Below are 17335 nucleotides of genomic sequence, written 5' to 3'. Positions count from 1 at the left end.
TTTCCACTATGGAATCTTATAAAGAGTTGCAAGAAAAATGAAAAAGAAGTTAAATAACTAATAGTGTTGTGGCAATTTCCATAGAAAACAACATGTGCACAAATTATTCATAGATGGTAATGCCTTTTCATGGAAAACCTTGCTTTTGAACCTAAAAAAAGGTTTGCTAGCATGGGTGTGTTTACATTGTTCTATCTCATGTTAAAAGCATTGGATGATTGTATTTGTTGAATAAACCACAACATCAAAACTTCAAAGTGTCATATTTATTTGAGATGGTGCAATTACATATTTTGACAACAATGGACACATTAAGGTCTTGTTTCATTAGTTTGCACTCATTTTAACATTTTTTTTTAACAGATAATTATGTTTTGCATGCAAATAACATACTTCATAATCAAAGATCATACGAGAGAATGTGTTATTTTAAAGAAACTAGAACCAAGATATTTGATTAAATAGCATTGCTATGTGTTGCATTAAATATGTTGTTTTGCAATATTCAAGAAAAATTATAATGTTATGATAAAAAAGTCAACTTAATAAAAATTGAAATGTAAGAAAATTTAAATTATTGATTCTTGTGCTTTAATGATTTACAAATTGCGAACACGCATTTGGTGATAGGAGCTCCCAATTTTTAAATATTTGCTTTGATAGAAAATACCCTTGCTACATTAGCATTTAACTCTAGAATAGTTTTGAGTAAAGATTTGAATATTGACATGTTAGAAGAAACAAATAGAAACTTTAGCTTAAAAAATGCAAAAGCATAAGCTCTAATTGGTTATGAGCAAGAAAAATATAAATGCAAGCACTCTAATAGATAATTTTATGGGGTTCTAATTTTGATTATACCAATATTCATTTCCTACTAGTTTTGTTAGCATCTTCTAATGTATATTTGATACTATCAAAATCCAATATCATTTTTTAAAGTACATATATTCGTAACTACTTTTTAGCGTTTTGAATACAATTTTCAGATTAAACTATAAAATATGTCTAACCAAAATAATTTAATATTTGTATATTTCTATCTAGGATTTAACTTTTTTCTAGCATACTTTAATAGTTAAATTAAAAGTATTAGAGTCAAATATTTAGATTTCTTACTTTCACCTTGCCTTTGGTGTTAAAAGAATTCATGTGTAATAAATAAATTATAATTCAAAATTATTATATATTTCTTGCTAGTACTATTTCTATAAAGGATTAGATTCTACAAGTATATTACAACCATTACTACTAAATAATACATTGAGTTGCTTTACAATATGACATTTTTCTCTCAATGAGGTTTTTGACCCATGCAAATCATTATGTTATGGGTATTTATTTTGCCTTTATTTCCTTTTAACTATATGATTAGTTAAATTTTTGCATGTACTCCCTCTCTTAGATTATTGTATGAATTATATTTCACACCTCTAGTTTCTTTCAATTCTAAAAGTGCTTAACTTGTAGTATTTTTATATTAAAGTTTGGCTAGTAACCCTTCATAAAAGTTTATTGAAACATTCTCCCAATACACATAAATTTGAATGTCCACAAATATTCTTACTAGCACTTGCATGCAATCTCTTCTATAATAACTTATTTCTCTATTTCACCTTATTTGTATGCTCTATGTATTCCTCCACTTCAATTATTCTACCTATTTTGTGCTTTAATTAAATCACACTTGAATGATGGACAAGTTCCATTATTCTACTCTATTATTTCTAAATTATAAGATACTCACCTTCTATAGAGCATGTCATTTCATGTAAGGAGGAATTGTTCCATAAGAAAAGGTTTAATAGACTTCTCAATGAGCAACATCTTCACCCAAAACTTTGTTTGATACAAAAATGAATTTTGAAAGGTATCATCCTTTGAATGGTACATTAAAATGGAAATTTATATCTTTCTAGTGCCTCTAATAAGAACATGCACTACATGGGTCCAAACTATAAGAAACAACTACAAATGTGAAATTTTTTCAGTCGTGTACTCTACATGATATTAGTGCTCTATTTTTTTGTGCTTCAACCTTACCACAAGCCAATTAAATTTTTGATGTATTGACTTAGCCCAAAATTCTTTCTATTGTAGTTTTTAAAGATCCTCCCTATGCCACTATTTAATTTTTCCACCTCCAAGGATCTCTTAGTGAATGAGCTTGTCAACCTTCTCTACATATTGGTTCCCCCCAACACTAGTTGGTTGAAATTAAACTTAAATAGTCTTCTAGAGGTAACTTGAGTTGGTTGTGTGGGGGTGGGGTCATTAGAGATTCGAGTGGAAAAGTCATGGTGGCCTACATGGCTAACTTGGGCATTCAAATGTCTAATGTGGTAGAAGTGATGGCAAATTTTTTTGGCAACTCTATTGCCAAGGATAGGGGCTACTAAAATATCATCATCAAATGTGATTCTATAAACATCATCTTGATGTTGCAAGGAAAGGAAAAACCTAGATGGTGGATGGTGGCTCTAATCAACAATTGATAAGGTATTATTGCTATGTTCGACCATGTAAGACCTCGACACACCTACTAGAAGGTAGTAGGACTATGGACAAGCTAGCTAACTTAGGTCCTTTTTCCAAGGGGCTTAAAATTTGGATGCCACAACAAGAATTATTTGAAGATATTCATTTCATGCTCCTTGAAGACATTAATCCAATTGAGAACTAAATATTTAAAATTGCCTTTTTTGTCACCAGGGTGGCCATATTGTACTTCAATCATTTATTCATAGGGAATGGCCTTGTTAAATCTAGTAAAGTTATGTTTTGTGTAATATTAACTTTTTCTATGTCCTTCCCAAAGTTGGCTTTAGCAACCCCTTTCTGGGCCCTATCCTTGACTTTATTGTGCAAACCATGGGTGGGGACCTTATTCAAACCGAGCTAAACAATTATAACAAATCAAAACAAAATGGGGTTCTTTGGAATAAAGTGGTCGAAGGGAAACTTGGAGACTTGTGTTGAAGGAATGTGTTAGCACCTTCAAATTTTAGCAAAATTTAAAGTGCCTTTGATGAAAAAGTTCATTGCAACATTCATAGATACCTCTATCAATTTTTCTCAAGTGGGCTACTTTGAAGGAATATAATTTGAAAAATTGATTATCATGACACATGGCTTGGTAGGAATGTTCATGTGTCATAACAAAACACATTTACTGAGTTGCAAGATTCTGTTATCAGATATGACATGTTTTTGATAGCCCTCAATTTTTGTGTCCTCAAAAGATTTATTATTTGCACGTTGATTGATCTACTTAAGTGGCTCACTTCAGAGGTAGATGCTTTAGAGGCTGATGAATGCCAAGAAAATTTCATTGTCTGTTATGATTTTCCTTATGACGATATACTCTTGCACTCATTCTAAGGACCTCAAGATCACATTTGGTATTTTTTCCTTGCCCAAAGCAAATAGGAGTTTTAAGGTTTTGTTGTTGTTTGTTATATCTATTAAGGTAGCCAAATTTGGAGCTTAATATCTCAAATCAGTGAGATTGTCTTGAGAAACCAATTATTTCCCGCAATTTTCCTCATCTTAATGTGCTTCTGTGTCCATTTTCAAAGCCCCAACACCCCATTTCGTATTTTTCACGAGCCCAAAGCAAATGTAGTTTGTTAAATTTTGCTATCTGCATAGTTTTTAGCTTGTTGGAGGAATTAGTTTGAGATTCAATATTTTGAACTTGGATGATTGTAAAGAAGGATGGATGGGTTCCTATGATTCTCTCCACCTTCATGCACCCCTTTCCTAACTTGCAAAGTTTTTGAGTAATGACTGGTATTTTTGCAAAGCCAAAACCAAATAGTGTTTATAGTGTTTTGTTGTTTGCATGTTCCAAAAGGTTTTGTAGAGGTCAACTTTGGCTATTAATATCTTGCACAAAAAATGGAGTTTGGAAAATCCATCTAGTAAATGTGCTCATTATACCTAAATGAACTAATTCCCCTAGTCACAAACTCCTAGGATGTTATTTGCTATTTTTGCAAACCACATGGATTGCAAGGTTCACATAGGCTCTAGCATGTGTAGTCACAGAAAAGATTAAGTGAACTTTTTTTATAGTAAATATTTTGCAACTATGATAATGTCATGATATACCAATTGGCAGTCATATTTTAATGTCGGGTGTAAGCATATTTGTTCAAGATCGTGTTCTCATGACAAAGTTTGGTCAGTTTTTGAAGGCAACTTCGAAGTCTACTTGCTTGTTTCGAGCATTTGCAAAATAGGTCAAAATTAGAATTCAACAACTATGCACTTCATGTTTTTTTTATCAGGATGCATGCAAAAGATGTTTCAAGGAGTTTTCGAGGTCCAATTGTCTCAAAACGATTTTTTTTTAGCTGGGCCCACAAGGGACCCAACTTATATCTTGACATCTAAAATTGATTTTAAATTTGATTATAAAGTTTATATGATTTAAATAATAAAGTGATTAACATATGGGTGAAAGTAATAGATCTCGTTTAATTTTGTATTGCTAAAAGATTCTATTCTAAAATTGAAAATATTTTTAACCACTTCCATTCCCTGTGTAAATTTGCTGCACAATATAAAGAGGTTTTGATTAATAATTTACAAAATTGTAGGCCTTTGGTCAAATAACCATAAGATTGAAAGCTTATTATCGGAGAGAAAAATAAAATGTCTCCTCTATTTGCCTAAGTCTATTCGATGGACAGGAGATGATAGACAAATCAAGTCCCCTAGTGATAAATAGGTTTATGTCTCATCGATGGAGGTTGGAAAAGTTTGACAGAGGGGAAGATCATGTCGGCGAAGAGAGAAAAATAATGTCCCTTCGAAATGCTACTGTCTCTTCGATGAGGAACGATGAGGCCGTAAATGACTCCACATGCGATATGTGGAATCATGGGCAAGGCACGTGAGTAATCTCACAGAATGCCTCAACAAAATGCCATTGCATGGAATGAAACGATTGCATTATGTGCACACAATGAATTTTACAGCGAAGCTCTCAAAACTCTTTGAATTAATGAAGCACTCTGGAACCCATCTTAACATTGTAAGCTTTGTTTGTGCTCTGGGCCCATACAACCGCATAGGTTTGGGAGATGTGGGTTGTACATACTTTAATTACGCGAAGAACCCTTAATGCATTACATATATAGTTGATCGATCCTATATGAATTGGGTAGATGTGTGAAGTTCACATAATAAGGATATCGATGAAAGAACATAACTAAAACGGTGCCTGGATGGAGTTGGATTGAAGGTCATCAAATGGCATAGATATACATGCAGAATGTAACATCATAGACTACGCATCTGAATTGTTTAATAGAATGCTGCTTGAATTGTTTGATAGAATTCCCAGGGAGATGTCATATCAAGAAATGCAATGATTGTAGGATATGCATGCAAACTGCAGAGTCATCGACAATATACTTGAATTATTTGTTAAAATGCCTTAGGAAATGTGGTCTCACAACATGGATACAAAACGTGGAAACAAATGTTTGACATAATTCCTCAAAGAAATTATAGCTTCCTGCGATGCAATAATTGCAGCTAATGCGTAAAGTCGATATTTTGAAAAGGCTATAGAAGTTTTCAAAGAAATGCAATTGGCGAGTATAGGTATAATGAGAAGGTTTTTTGTCAGATATTATGGTTCGAAGTGTTACAGAAAAGCATGCAAAATGTGAATACTAAACAATGCAAGTGAATTGCTGATAGTATGCCATAAATGTGGGACATCATCTAAAAGAGAGTAAAAGTTAAAATGAAGGCCAAGATAATCAGAGTTAAAGGCTATTGGGGCATGCTTACCAGAAATTTTAAGCACTTGAAGTGCAGGGAATCAATTTTTAGAGAAGGCAAAAGGGGGGAATTATTTTATTGTTAACGTATTTCTATCATGGAGTTTATTCATGGGAATGTGAGGGGTGTAGTTGAAAGAGAAAATTAAATAAATCATTTCGGTTGTATTGTAAAGTGCTAACTTAACTGAATGTAAACTGTCTGAAGGGATCCCTTGTTCTATAAAAGGGAAATCAAGATTGTATAGGGGTTCAGAACTAGAGTGATGAGGGCAGATTGAATAGACAGTATTCTAGCCAAGAAGTGGATGTTCTTCATGAAGGATCAATGTATATTCTTGTGCAGTGTCAATTAGTTTATGAGCATTAAATAACCAGTTGTAGTATTGTCTTCAAATTGTGTTTTCTAATTATATATTAATCGTAAATATAGTATATTTCTGATTTGTCATTGTAGTTTCTTTTTAATTGTGCAAATTTGTATGTGGGTTCCTTTCAAGGAAAGCATTAAATTCTATGTGCAGGTTGTCGTGGGTTGGAAATTACAATCTAGATTAAAAAATATGATTTTGCATAAGCATAAGAGGTTGCATTAATATCGGACATTAATGCTAAGAGGCCCACTAATTAGATTGGATCTGCAACTTGAAATTGGATTCATATCCTAGTATTTGACTCCATACCCTAGGGATTGGGTACTGGTGTATGAGACTCTTGAAACCATAGTTGAACTACTCGCGACTCGGCTCGACTCGCCAAGCCCTTGAGAAAAAAACTCGATGAAAACTCAAGAAAAACTCGGCGAAAACTCGGGAAAAACTCGGCGAAAAACTCGGCAACGTAAAAACACGCTTAATTTTAATAAAAAATGCATTTTTTTTGCAAAATTTAATGAGAAGATGCATCCAATGAGTCAATAAATGATAACACAAAAGAAACAAGCTGATTCTAGATATATTTAAATGCAAAGTGTCTACAAAATCGCATCCTCATGAGAAATGCTGATGGCTGGAAGCAAAATAGTAAATAGTTTTTGTAAAACCAAAAGTAAATACAACTTCCTCTTCCTAGCTCTAGCTAAAACTACTTTCAAACTTTCATCATATTTGAAATTTCATCATTCATACTCATAGTTTCAAACTTTCAACTCTAAAATGTATAATACCAGGATTTCTTCAATGCTAATTATGTTGTTATATGAAGCCTAATCAAACTCGGAGGTTAAATTTTCCCTACTTCCATCAGCACAGTTTCCCCCTATATTTTTCGACAGGGGTTTGGGGGTAGCGCCCCCAAGTTGGGGTCAAGGGGCATCGCTGAAGGATCCTGAAATTGACTAAGTCTGGAAAATTGAAGAATCCTCCAAAAACTAGATTTTGCATTATAACTCCTGGAGGTCCGAAACCACTCTCAAACATCCTGACAATATATATGGAATATAACTTAAAGTATAATATTCCATATATGAATCCTGACGGACAGACCAAAAAACTCGACGATTACTTGAGGGCATAGTGGGCTCTCAGCGTGGCCCTTCCAAGTGAGTTTACCCCTTCTCAGCCCAAAACCATATAGAAAAACAAAAAATGCATGTATTTTTGGCCATTTTCTGCTGTTATGCTAACCCAGGCAAGTTTTTCTTTAAAACTCGCTGAGTTTTTGACAAAAACTTGCCAAAAACTTGGCGAGTTTTCCTGGCGAGTAGAAGTCATTACTACTCGCCAGGTCCAAAAACTCGGCGAGTTTTTGTCACTCGCCGAGTTTTCGGCGAGTGTGCCATCTATGCTTGAAACTAGTTCAGATACACCCAATTATATAAATCCTTTTGTTTAGTTTATTTTAGTCCTAACATCTTCATGGTGTTTAAAGAATACAAAGGTTGAATTGGGAAGATTTTTATCTAAACTACCTTTATGTGCTGAGATGAAGATGTTTAAATTATTTGTTCTCAAATGAATTCAATGTAATGGGATTGTGCTTGAACTTGGTAAACTGTGAGATGCCCACCTCTCATATGCCTGAGAACCATCCACATTTGTAGGTCTGAAATTCAATGTTCAACATATGTTTAACATTCTATCAGGCCTCCATATAGGAATACCCTCCCGAGTCTTGTGGAGCTCAACGTGTAGAAGGTTAAATTAAGAATCTTTTCCATTGGTTTTTCTTGTCCTCAATTTGTTGATAGTGCAGATCCTATGTCTTAAATGTCTAATCTCATGGTTTAAGTATTGTGCATTTCTTAGGATTAATGGTTGCAAGAAAAAACACCAATAGAATGAAGGTTACAACCCTGCTCTATCTAAGTAGTTTGCTCAATCATGGGACAAAGGTAAAGTTCAAGTGGGTAGGGTAAAATTAATTGTGTCTATGGAAACCATTGCAACTCCTAAGGGTCTTGTGGTGGAAGGCACGACCTTCTCAATTTAATTGAAGGGTAATCACAAGGAGAATTTCAAGAGGTTCCTAAAGCGAGGGGAGAAAGTGGCTCGCTTGCAAAGTGGTTTCAATAGGAATGACCTACCCGGGGTTTGGAATGGGATGATATACATAACAAAATATAGTGGCTTCTATAAGCCTGATCACATTATCTCACATATAATTACATATGCTATTATTGTAATTACTCACTAAACACTAACACATATTAACTTATGAACCTTAGTTTATAATCTATAACAAACAAACACATTATAATAATCTAAACCTAGTAAGGTCTTTACATCATAAGGACCACAAAATAAAACACTATTTAGATAATAATTTTTTTAAACTATGTCGATAAAGATAAATTTAGGTGTATTAGCCTAATTATTTGTTCAATGTTCTAAGCATGGAGACAAAATTTCTCATGTTTCTTTCACTAACTTGAAAATTATTGCTAGTCAGCATGCTATTTATCTTTGTGACATTATATTTGATTCATGCTCCTTCTTCTTCTTCTTCTTCTATTAAGACTCTAATGGCTTTACTAATATCCTCCTTAGTAAACCATCCTCTTCATTTCTTCTCACTTCCACTCCTACTTTAAGCTTTTGTACAAGCTTTGCATTTAACCCTTGGTCATATTGCATGGGAAGAGTTATAAGTGGCACCCCAAACCTTAACCCTTCCGTCATTGAATTTCACCCGCAATGGGTTAAAAATGCACTTGTAGAAGGATGATTCAAAATGTGTAACTGTGGAGCCTAGTTTGTCACCACTAATCTATGGTTTAATTTGTAACTTAATGTTCAACAGAGTTGAGACGAAGAAGATTTCAAGACCTTGATTGGACAGGCTTTTGGCAAGCTCAATGAAGGGTGTTATGTGACCTTGGGCAAGCTAGGGAAACATCACCACACAAATCTCTCTTTGGTTTTCCTTCGCCATTGTTGGTGCATCTCTAAGTTTTGAGAGCTTATCCTATATAATAATAGGAGGTGGACATTCATTCCAGAGCTTATCGTATATAACAATAAGTGTCAAAGAACTATCTGAGTGTCTGTATTTTTAAGATTGTAATAAAAATATTTATTGTCTAATTGATAGATGAATTGTTGCAACCACTTAGATGAATGGTGGCTACCACTTAGAGGTGTGATAGATAGAATTTGAGATAAATAATTTTTCTTAGATGAATATTATATTATAGACGTCATGTAAACATGTGTAGCACTCACAAGCTCTCGAGTCTAATGCGGACGAGATAACACGTACATAGGGATTGCACCACAATGAAGGACTTAACACAGGAATTCGAGTCACTAAACCAGAACAAAGTGGGCTCAAGAGAGTATAGATTGGGATGACTGCTCAAATCTTTGGAGATTCTCCAGAGGAGCGAAAATCAAGTTACAAAGAGAGACATCAACATTTCTGATGAAGAATATATGTGGGCCTATCTGAGACAATTTTTCAAACTAGAACATACTGTTTTGACTTATGGTCACTAGTAGTAGTTACCTTAACTCTTTTTTTAAAACAATGTAATGACAAAAATAAAGCTACCATCAGGTAGTTGAAAGAAGTATGAAACCATAATTTGTCAATTTTTTTTAATTCTGATCAAAGATGAACGAAATTTTTTTTAATAAGTTTTTTGATTTATTGAAGTTTCAATAGTTGTTACATTAACATATCCAACTTTCATATTTATCAAGACAAAATATTTGTGATCTACCCACCTATTTTGATCTACCCACCTATTCATATTTTTTCGCAGATGCCCAGTTCCATTATGACAGAAACTATACCAATGATGACTCTTCTACTATTTAAAATGCAATTTTTGATGAATAATGCACTTTAATTCAACTGTTTTCTCAAAAAAGTAAAAGCAAAACAGTTCCAATCAATTTTCACTATAATTTTTATTAAATTAATGAAAAATTTAAAGTGCTTGTCTTATATAAAAATGATCTGATCTGATTTACAAATCTTTTGTTTTCGGTCCCACACTACCAACTTTAAATTTTAGTAATTTTTTATTTATGCTTGAATCTATTTAAATCAATTTCTAAAATGATTTAAACTTTAAACATATTAAGTTGATGGTTAAATTTTTCTTCATATTTTATGTTTAGTTAAGTCCAATCAAATTTAGAAATGTAACTAGGGAAAGGTTGAATGGAGACATCTTTTTTATTTTTATTTAAAAAGTTATTATAATGTATTTAGAGTAAATAACTAAATATTATTGAAACTTTAAAATTTAGATGTGAGATTAATTATATTGAACGATGTAATATATTAGTAGCAAGGCACAAAGCATCTTATCAATCTTTTATCTTGTAATAGTGAACAAAAAAATAAAACATAGTCAAAATATAATTGAAAAAGTTAAAACTAGAAAATTATAAATATAACATAGCTCCAAAATAAATCTAAACAAAATTGTTTGGTTAATAATGCATATGGCATATTCAAGATTTTAACAATTGACCATGAAGGTGATGATTAGGTTTGATCCAACGATAATGAAATTAAAAAACAATGATGTAAAAAATGCAATAGCTATACAGATCAAACATCTCTACATTGTGGAATCTTATAACAAAAGTGACAAGAAAAGTAAAAATAGAGAAACAACTAATAGTGTGGTTGCAATTTCCATTGAAAATAACATGTGCAAAGACTATTCATTAATGGTAAGGACTTTCCATGGAAAAACATACTTTTGATCCTAATTTATTTTACTAGCATGGGTTTGTTTACATTGTTCTATCTCACATTAAAAGTATTTGATCCTTGTATTTGTTAAATAAACTACAACACAAAAATTTCTAAGTGTCACCAAAAAGTGTTATTTGAGATGGTGAAATTACAAAATTTGGTATATTGGAAACATTATGTCTTTTCTCAATAGATTGTACTCATTTTAATATATGTTCTTTAAACACATCCAATTTTTCCCTGCTTTCAAATAACATAATGATCACAATCTTATGAGAGAAAATGTGTTCTATTTTTAAGAAACTAGAAAATAACATTTGTTTAGATGGCATTGTTGGATGTTGCATTGAACGGGTTGTTTTGCATAAATATTTTAAATCAATTTCAACATGTTATAACAAAACAAAACTTAAAATGATAAGAATTGAAACATTTGTAAAATAATATTTAGAAGCTCTCACTATTGATTATTATGATTTAATAGTTCTCTATGAATTGCATAAATATTTATTTAGTGGTAGGAGCTCCCATTTTTATAATCTTGGTCTTTGTAGAAAGCACCCTTGCTACATTTCCACTTTAAAGATCTAAATTATTATTTGCCAAATATTTCAACATTGACATGCTACAAGAAGAGGTAGAGACTCTTTTTAATAAAAATTCTCATTATTTATGTGTAAATGTATTTCCTATCAAATATTAGTTAAGATTTTTAAAGAAAAATTTCACTATCTCTCCCACTAGATTAGTTTTAGCAAGCATTTTTTGTACCTTTTTTTTTTCTTTCAAAACCTAGTAGAGGTTAAAACCTTTTTTTCAAAATCCTTGCACCTATCCATGAAGGAGTAGTGGGGAAATTACAAAAATGAGGATTTAAAGGTGTTTATGAGAATATTTTGTGATAGATATATACAAAGGTTGTGATAGGGGTTCATTTAATAGTATCAATTATAGCTTCTTGGAGTATTCAAATGAAGAACAATATCAACACTAGAGGGAAAGCCTTATAGAAAACATCAAGTTGAAATAAACTCAACATGATAGTAGGATTTTTATATCAGGCCAAGTCATAGTAAGGAACAAGAATAGAAAATGATAGTCCTAGTATTAGACATAAAGCATGAAATATTCAAGAGGATATACTAAGAATTAGTCATGTGGAATGAAGGTTAAAGATCATAGAAGGTTACAGTCATGTAATGTAGTCATATTTATGATAATGCACAAATGGAGAGGGTAGAACACAATCATAGAAGGTTGTAGAAAAGAAACAAAAAAACATTTTTAAATCTCTTATAAAACCCTTAACATGAATCATTTTCTAATTTATGAATGAGCGAAAGGAGAACTATAATAGATAAGTATATTGCAATCCCACATAGGCGTCCATGGTGACTTCAACCCCCAAGAACATCAAACCCGCGTCGAAGGCAATCCCACATGGGAGGTAGATTCAAATTGCCCTAGTTTTTAATTTCATGTTGCAAAAAAATATACATGTGGTGGTTAATTGTCCTAGTTTAATCTCGTAAAACCATAGAACTGTGATTGAGGAGTGAGCATTCAATTTTGTATCAGCAATCCCTTCCTCCCATATATGCGCGTGTTGATTGTTCACTTGAGATCACATCTCTTTGTGGCATCGTATCAAACAATTCACGAGCCTTGTCCATGTTTCCACATTTTGCATTCATGTCAAGCAGGGCATTTGCAAGTACAACACTTAACAAAATTCCTCTATCCGTTATGCTTTGATGGATGTCCATACCCTGTTCCAAAGCTCCCATTTTTGCACAGGCAGGGAGGGTGCTGGCAAAGGTTGTGGAATTTGGCTTTATGCCTTCCAATTTCATTTGCTTGAAAGTGTCTAAATCCTTTTCGACAAATCCATTTTGTGCATATCTAGCAATCGTTGTAGTCCACGAGATAACATTTCTTTCAGGCATTCTATCAAATAGTTCACATGCCTTGTCTATGCTTCCACATTTTGCATACATGTCTACCAAGGCAGTTACAACTACAACATCTAACAAAATTTCTCTATCCTTTATGCTTTGATGAATGTCCATACCCTGTTCCAAATCTCCCATTTTGGCACAGGCAGGGAGGATAGTAGCAATGTTCATGGAATTTGGCTTTACACCTACCGATTGCATTTGCTTGAGAGTTTCTAAAGCCTTCTCACCAAATCCATTTTTTGTAGTTGCAACTACATCTAACAAAATTCCTTTATCTTTTATGCTTTGATGGATGTCCATACCCTGTTCCAAAGCTCCCATTTTGGCATAGGCTGGGAGTAGGCTAGCAAACGTAACTAAAGAAATGCAATGATTAGCTCCAAAGACATCAAACCACTACTAACAAAACCGAGAGTCTAAAATATGATAGGGAATAGTGTGAGTTGTCCTGAAATAAAATATTTTATTTTCAATTTCTACTAAAACATAATTACTCAGCCATTTAATGTTATTAATAAGTGTTTAATTTATGAAAGAGATAAATGGTTGGCCACAAGTACATGAGTTACTAAATGCACATGAATAAGTGAATTTGATATTCAAAACTATCTACAATGAATTCAATTCTTGTCCATTAGTCATTTATGTTTGCAATAAGCATATTTCTTTGTTTTTCTTAATCTTTATTCATAGTTATGTGCATATTTCACATTCTATAATTAGGATATCAATTGTTATGGTTGAACACTAGCATGATGTTTGTGTTGTGGTATATATGCGTGGAAACAAAATTATTGGATTGTTATATTATAGAGATCATAAATCTAGATATCGCATATTAGTTATAGCTCTTCTTGGATTGAGTCTAAAGTTGACATACAGTCATAAAGCCATTATTAGCAGATCTATCCATTTCGAGTAAAGACAATTGAGAAAGTCATTTTGATATTGAGAGTTTCTTATCTGTTTACCTATTGACCATTATTAAGCCATAATATTTAGGTCTATTTATCTCTCTTGCAAAACCTCCGTAAGTGTCCTAGATTGTCCCTACTACTCACTCTTCAATTCAAAAAAATGGAGTTCTAAAGATTTGTTGCACAAGATGGTGTTGAACGTATCAACAAGGCTAGCATGGAAGGCATGTTCAAGCTTCCACTTGTACAACTTACAACAAATGATTTGTTGATAGAAGAAATTCTTGAAATAGGGATACAATCGAAAGACAAGTAAGTACATACAAACCTCCTTAGTTGAAAGTAAAATCTATGTATAGAAAAAGTACATTGAATCCCAATCCATAAACACAATAGAGATACCGATGGAGACTTAATTGGGTGTAGCATGTCGCACCAAAGTTGTTAGAGTATGCTAAGCTAGTACATAATGTTTCATAAAGCCACATTAGTATTTTACCTAGATCACTATCTACCAAAACTAACTATAGTAATCCTTTTGAGGATTAATTTCATGGTGCTAGATCTTCATTTAGTTCCACTTCTTGTTGGAGATAAGAACAATTATTTCTTGAGGTAGATGAATGTCCCATCAACAAAGCACAAGACCCTTTCTAGAATATAACAAATTCTACTCCAACAAAAGATCAGGGGGGTTTCACTAGAGATATTGAATAAGAGATAGACTTTTACTGCTGCATTAAAAGCATTGGCATGTTCTTCATTTATTGATGTAAACTCTCTATGACGCCACCACAACCAACAAAGGTGTAAAAAGTTGTTTACAATGCATGGATTTTTAGGATTGTCCTTTGAGAAAATAGAATTAAAGTATGGAAGCAGGATCTGCCAGCTCCTGAGGGAAAGACCATGTCAGACAATAATTTCTATTTTCTTGCTTGTGAAGAAAAACCATGTCAGACAATATCAACGAACAAAAAAATAAGGAGACAATTGCTAGATTGTGGTCTAACTTGAAAAGAAAAGGTGATGGAAAATGTTATTGTCCGTGCAAAATTTGCAAGGGGTTAAAGACTAGAAGACTTCTAATCAAAACAATGAAGAAACATTGTAGGCTGCATGGTCACATTGAAGGTGGACATGATTATCATCCATTGGTAAGTTTTTCATTATATTTTTTTGACAATTTATATACATAATAAATCACGTGATGATGAGATCATGATCATGGTTTATTTATGTATATCAATTTTATATAGGTCGAGCACCCCGGAGCACATGGTATGGATCAACACAACCCTGAGAATATGGTTTTCGAAGTGGATGAACATGGAGGTGTGAATATCGAAGCTGAAGATAATGATCCCATGGAAGATGACAATCATGAGCTAGAAAACACAATTGAAGATGATGGTACAAATACATTGATCCATGACTCATTTAGTACTCATGCAGCTAATCATGATTATGAAGATGACCTTGATGTTGTTCATGATGTCCCTCTACTTGAGAAGGCATCTGAGGCCCTTTATGAAGGCTCACAGGCAACTCTTCTCTCCGCTGTATTGTTGTTGGTGAACTTGAAGGTTATGAATGGTTTATCCAACATAACAATGTCACGTATGTTAAGGCATGCCATATATGTCATAATAAACTATGAATCATGTTGTACCATTAATATTTGTTATTATAACAAATTATATTTTATTTCTGTAGATTGATAGGTGAGTTTTTGTTACCACCATCAAATATTCTACCTTGCTCATACCGAGAATTATCTGCCGTTATGAAAGATATTGGAATGGAGTATCAAGCAATAGATGCTTGTCACAATGATCATATTATATATCACAAACAACATGAATTTTGAACTAAATGCCCTGAATGTCATATCAGTAGATGTCAAACATATCAAATAACAAAAAGGGTTCCTCGCAAGGTTCTTCGCTATATTCCCATTATTCCACATATGCAATGATTATTCAAGTGCACTACCTTGGCACAATTTATGGATTACCATGCACGCAATAGAAGTCGAGATGACATTATTTGAATGCCTGTGGATGGTTCAGCATTTATGGACATAGAGGAAAAGTGGCCACACTTTAAAGAAGAACCTCATAATCTCAGGCTTTCATTGGCAGCGGACGGTGTCAATCCATTTGGAGAGATGAGATCTGTTTACTCAGTGTGGCCTGTTTTTGTTATCAACAATAACATTCCTCCATGGATGTCAATAAAGAGGGAGCACATAATATTGGCAATGATTGTTCCAGGCATTTTATCATTTAAATATAGTCATCTAAATTTAATTATAAATATTTCAATAAAATGGTCATAATAATTATGTAATGTTTTTGTTCATTCGATTAGGTAAGTACCAAGTTAAAGATATGAATGTATATATCGAGCCTCTTATTAATGAGTTGTTGGAGTTATGGAATGGTGTCACTGTGTATGACGTCTCTAGACCAATAGGACAAAGACAATTTCAATTCCATGCGATGCTTCTATGGACAATACATGATGCCCCGGGGCTAACACATTTTTGTGGTATGTTATAGTGTTTAAGTTGTGTATGAACATTATAATTCAAAAAATTATCATATTTAATCCAATTATACATTATCTTGTAGGTCTTCAAACAAAGGGAAAATTTGCATGTCCTGTTTTTGGTCCAAAGATGAAATCTCATCATTCAAAAAGTTTAGGAAAGCAAGTGTTTGATGAGTATAGGCACTTTCTCCACAAAAATCATAAGTATCGAAATAATGAAAAACATCTTTTCAATGGGAAAGGAGAGAATACATCAAAGCCACGAAGAATGACACCTCACCCGTGGAAGTTGGAATATAATAGAATTAATCATCAAGGTAATGCCATTCCATCTATTGGTTTGTCATAAAACATCTTTTCTATTTTGTTTTGTTTACTGATGACGTGATTGATGATCATGATGGTCGTGAAGGCATAAATGACCACCTTCCTAAGGGAATAAAAAGTTATCCCTGACAATTTAGTAGGTTGCCCTACTACGAGCAGTTACAAATTGTTCATTTGTTTGATAGTATGCATATTGGAAAGAATATAACAGAGACATTATGGAAAATATTGGATGGAAGGCGTGAAAAAGAAAAAATTGTCAAAATATGTAGTGACATTCAGGATTCCAATCATGCAATGATAAATGTCATTCAATCAAATAGCCATGGAGACCAGATTAATATAAGTGAGCTTCCTTGGTTATTAACGAACCAGCAAAGCAATGCTATAAAAGAAGTCATACGAAAAATTCCATTTCTCACACGATTTGCTGCGAACATAAACAATTTCATATCAAAGAAAAGTGAATTTGGGCCAGGGATGAAAACATATGATTGGCATACCTTCATAAAGCTAATTCATGCTCTTGTGTTTTTAGTATGTATTTAAGTACTGAGCGTACGTGTACTTTTCATTATGTTACAAAAAAATGAAAACATAATTTTATAATTGTTGCAGTACGTTC

This window comes from Cryptomeria japonica, chromosome 4 (genome assembly GCF_030272615.1).
Source record: "Cryptomeria japonica chromosome 4, Sugi_1.0, whole genome shotgun sequence".
Taxonomy (NCBI): Eukaryota; Viridiplantae; Streptophyta; class Pinopsida; order Cupressales; family Cupressaceae; genus Cryptomeria; species Cryptomeria japonica.
The sequence above is the reverse complement of the archived record's forward strand: the minus strand, read 5'-3'. Positions refer to the sequence as shown.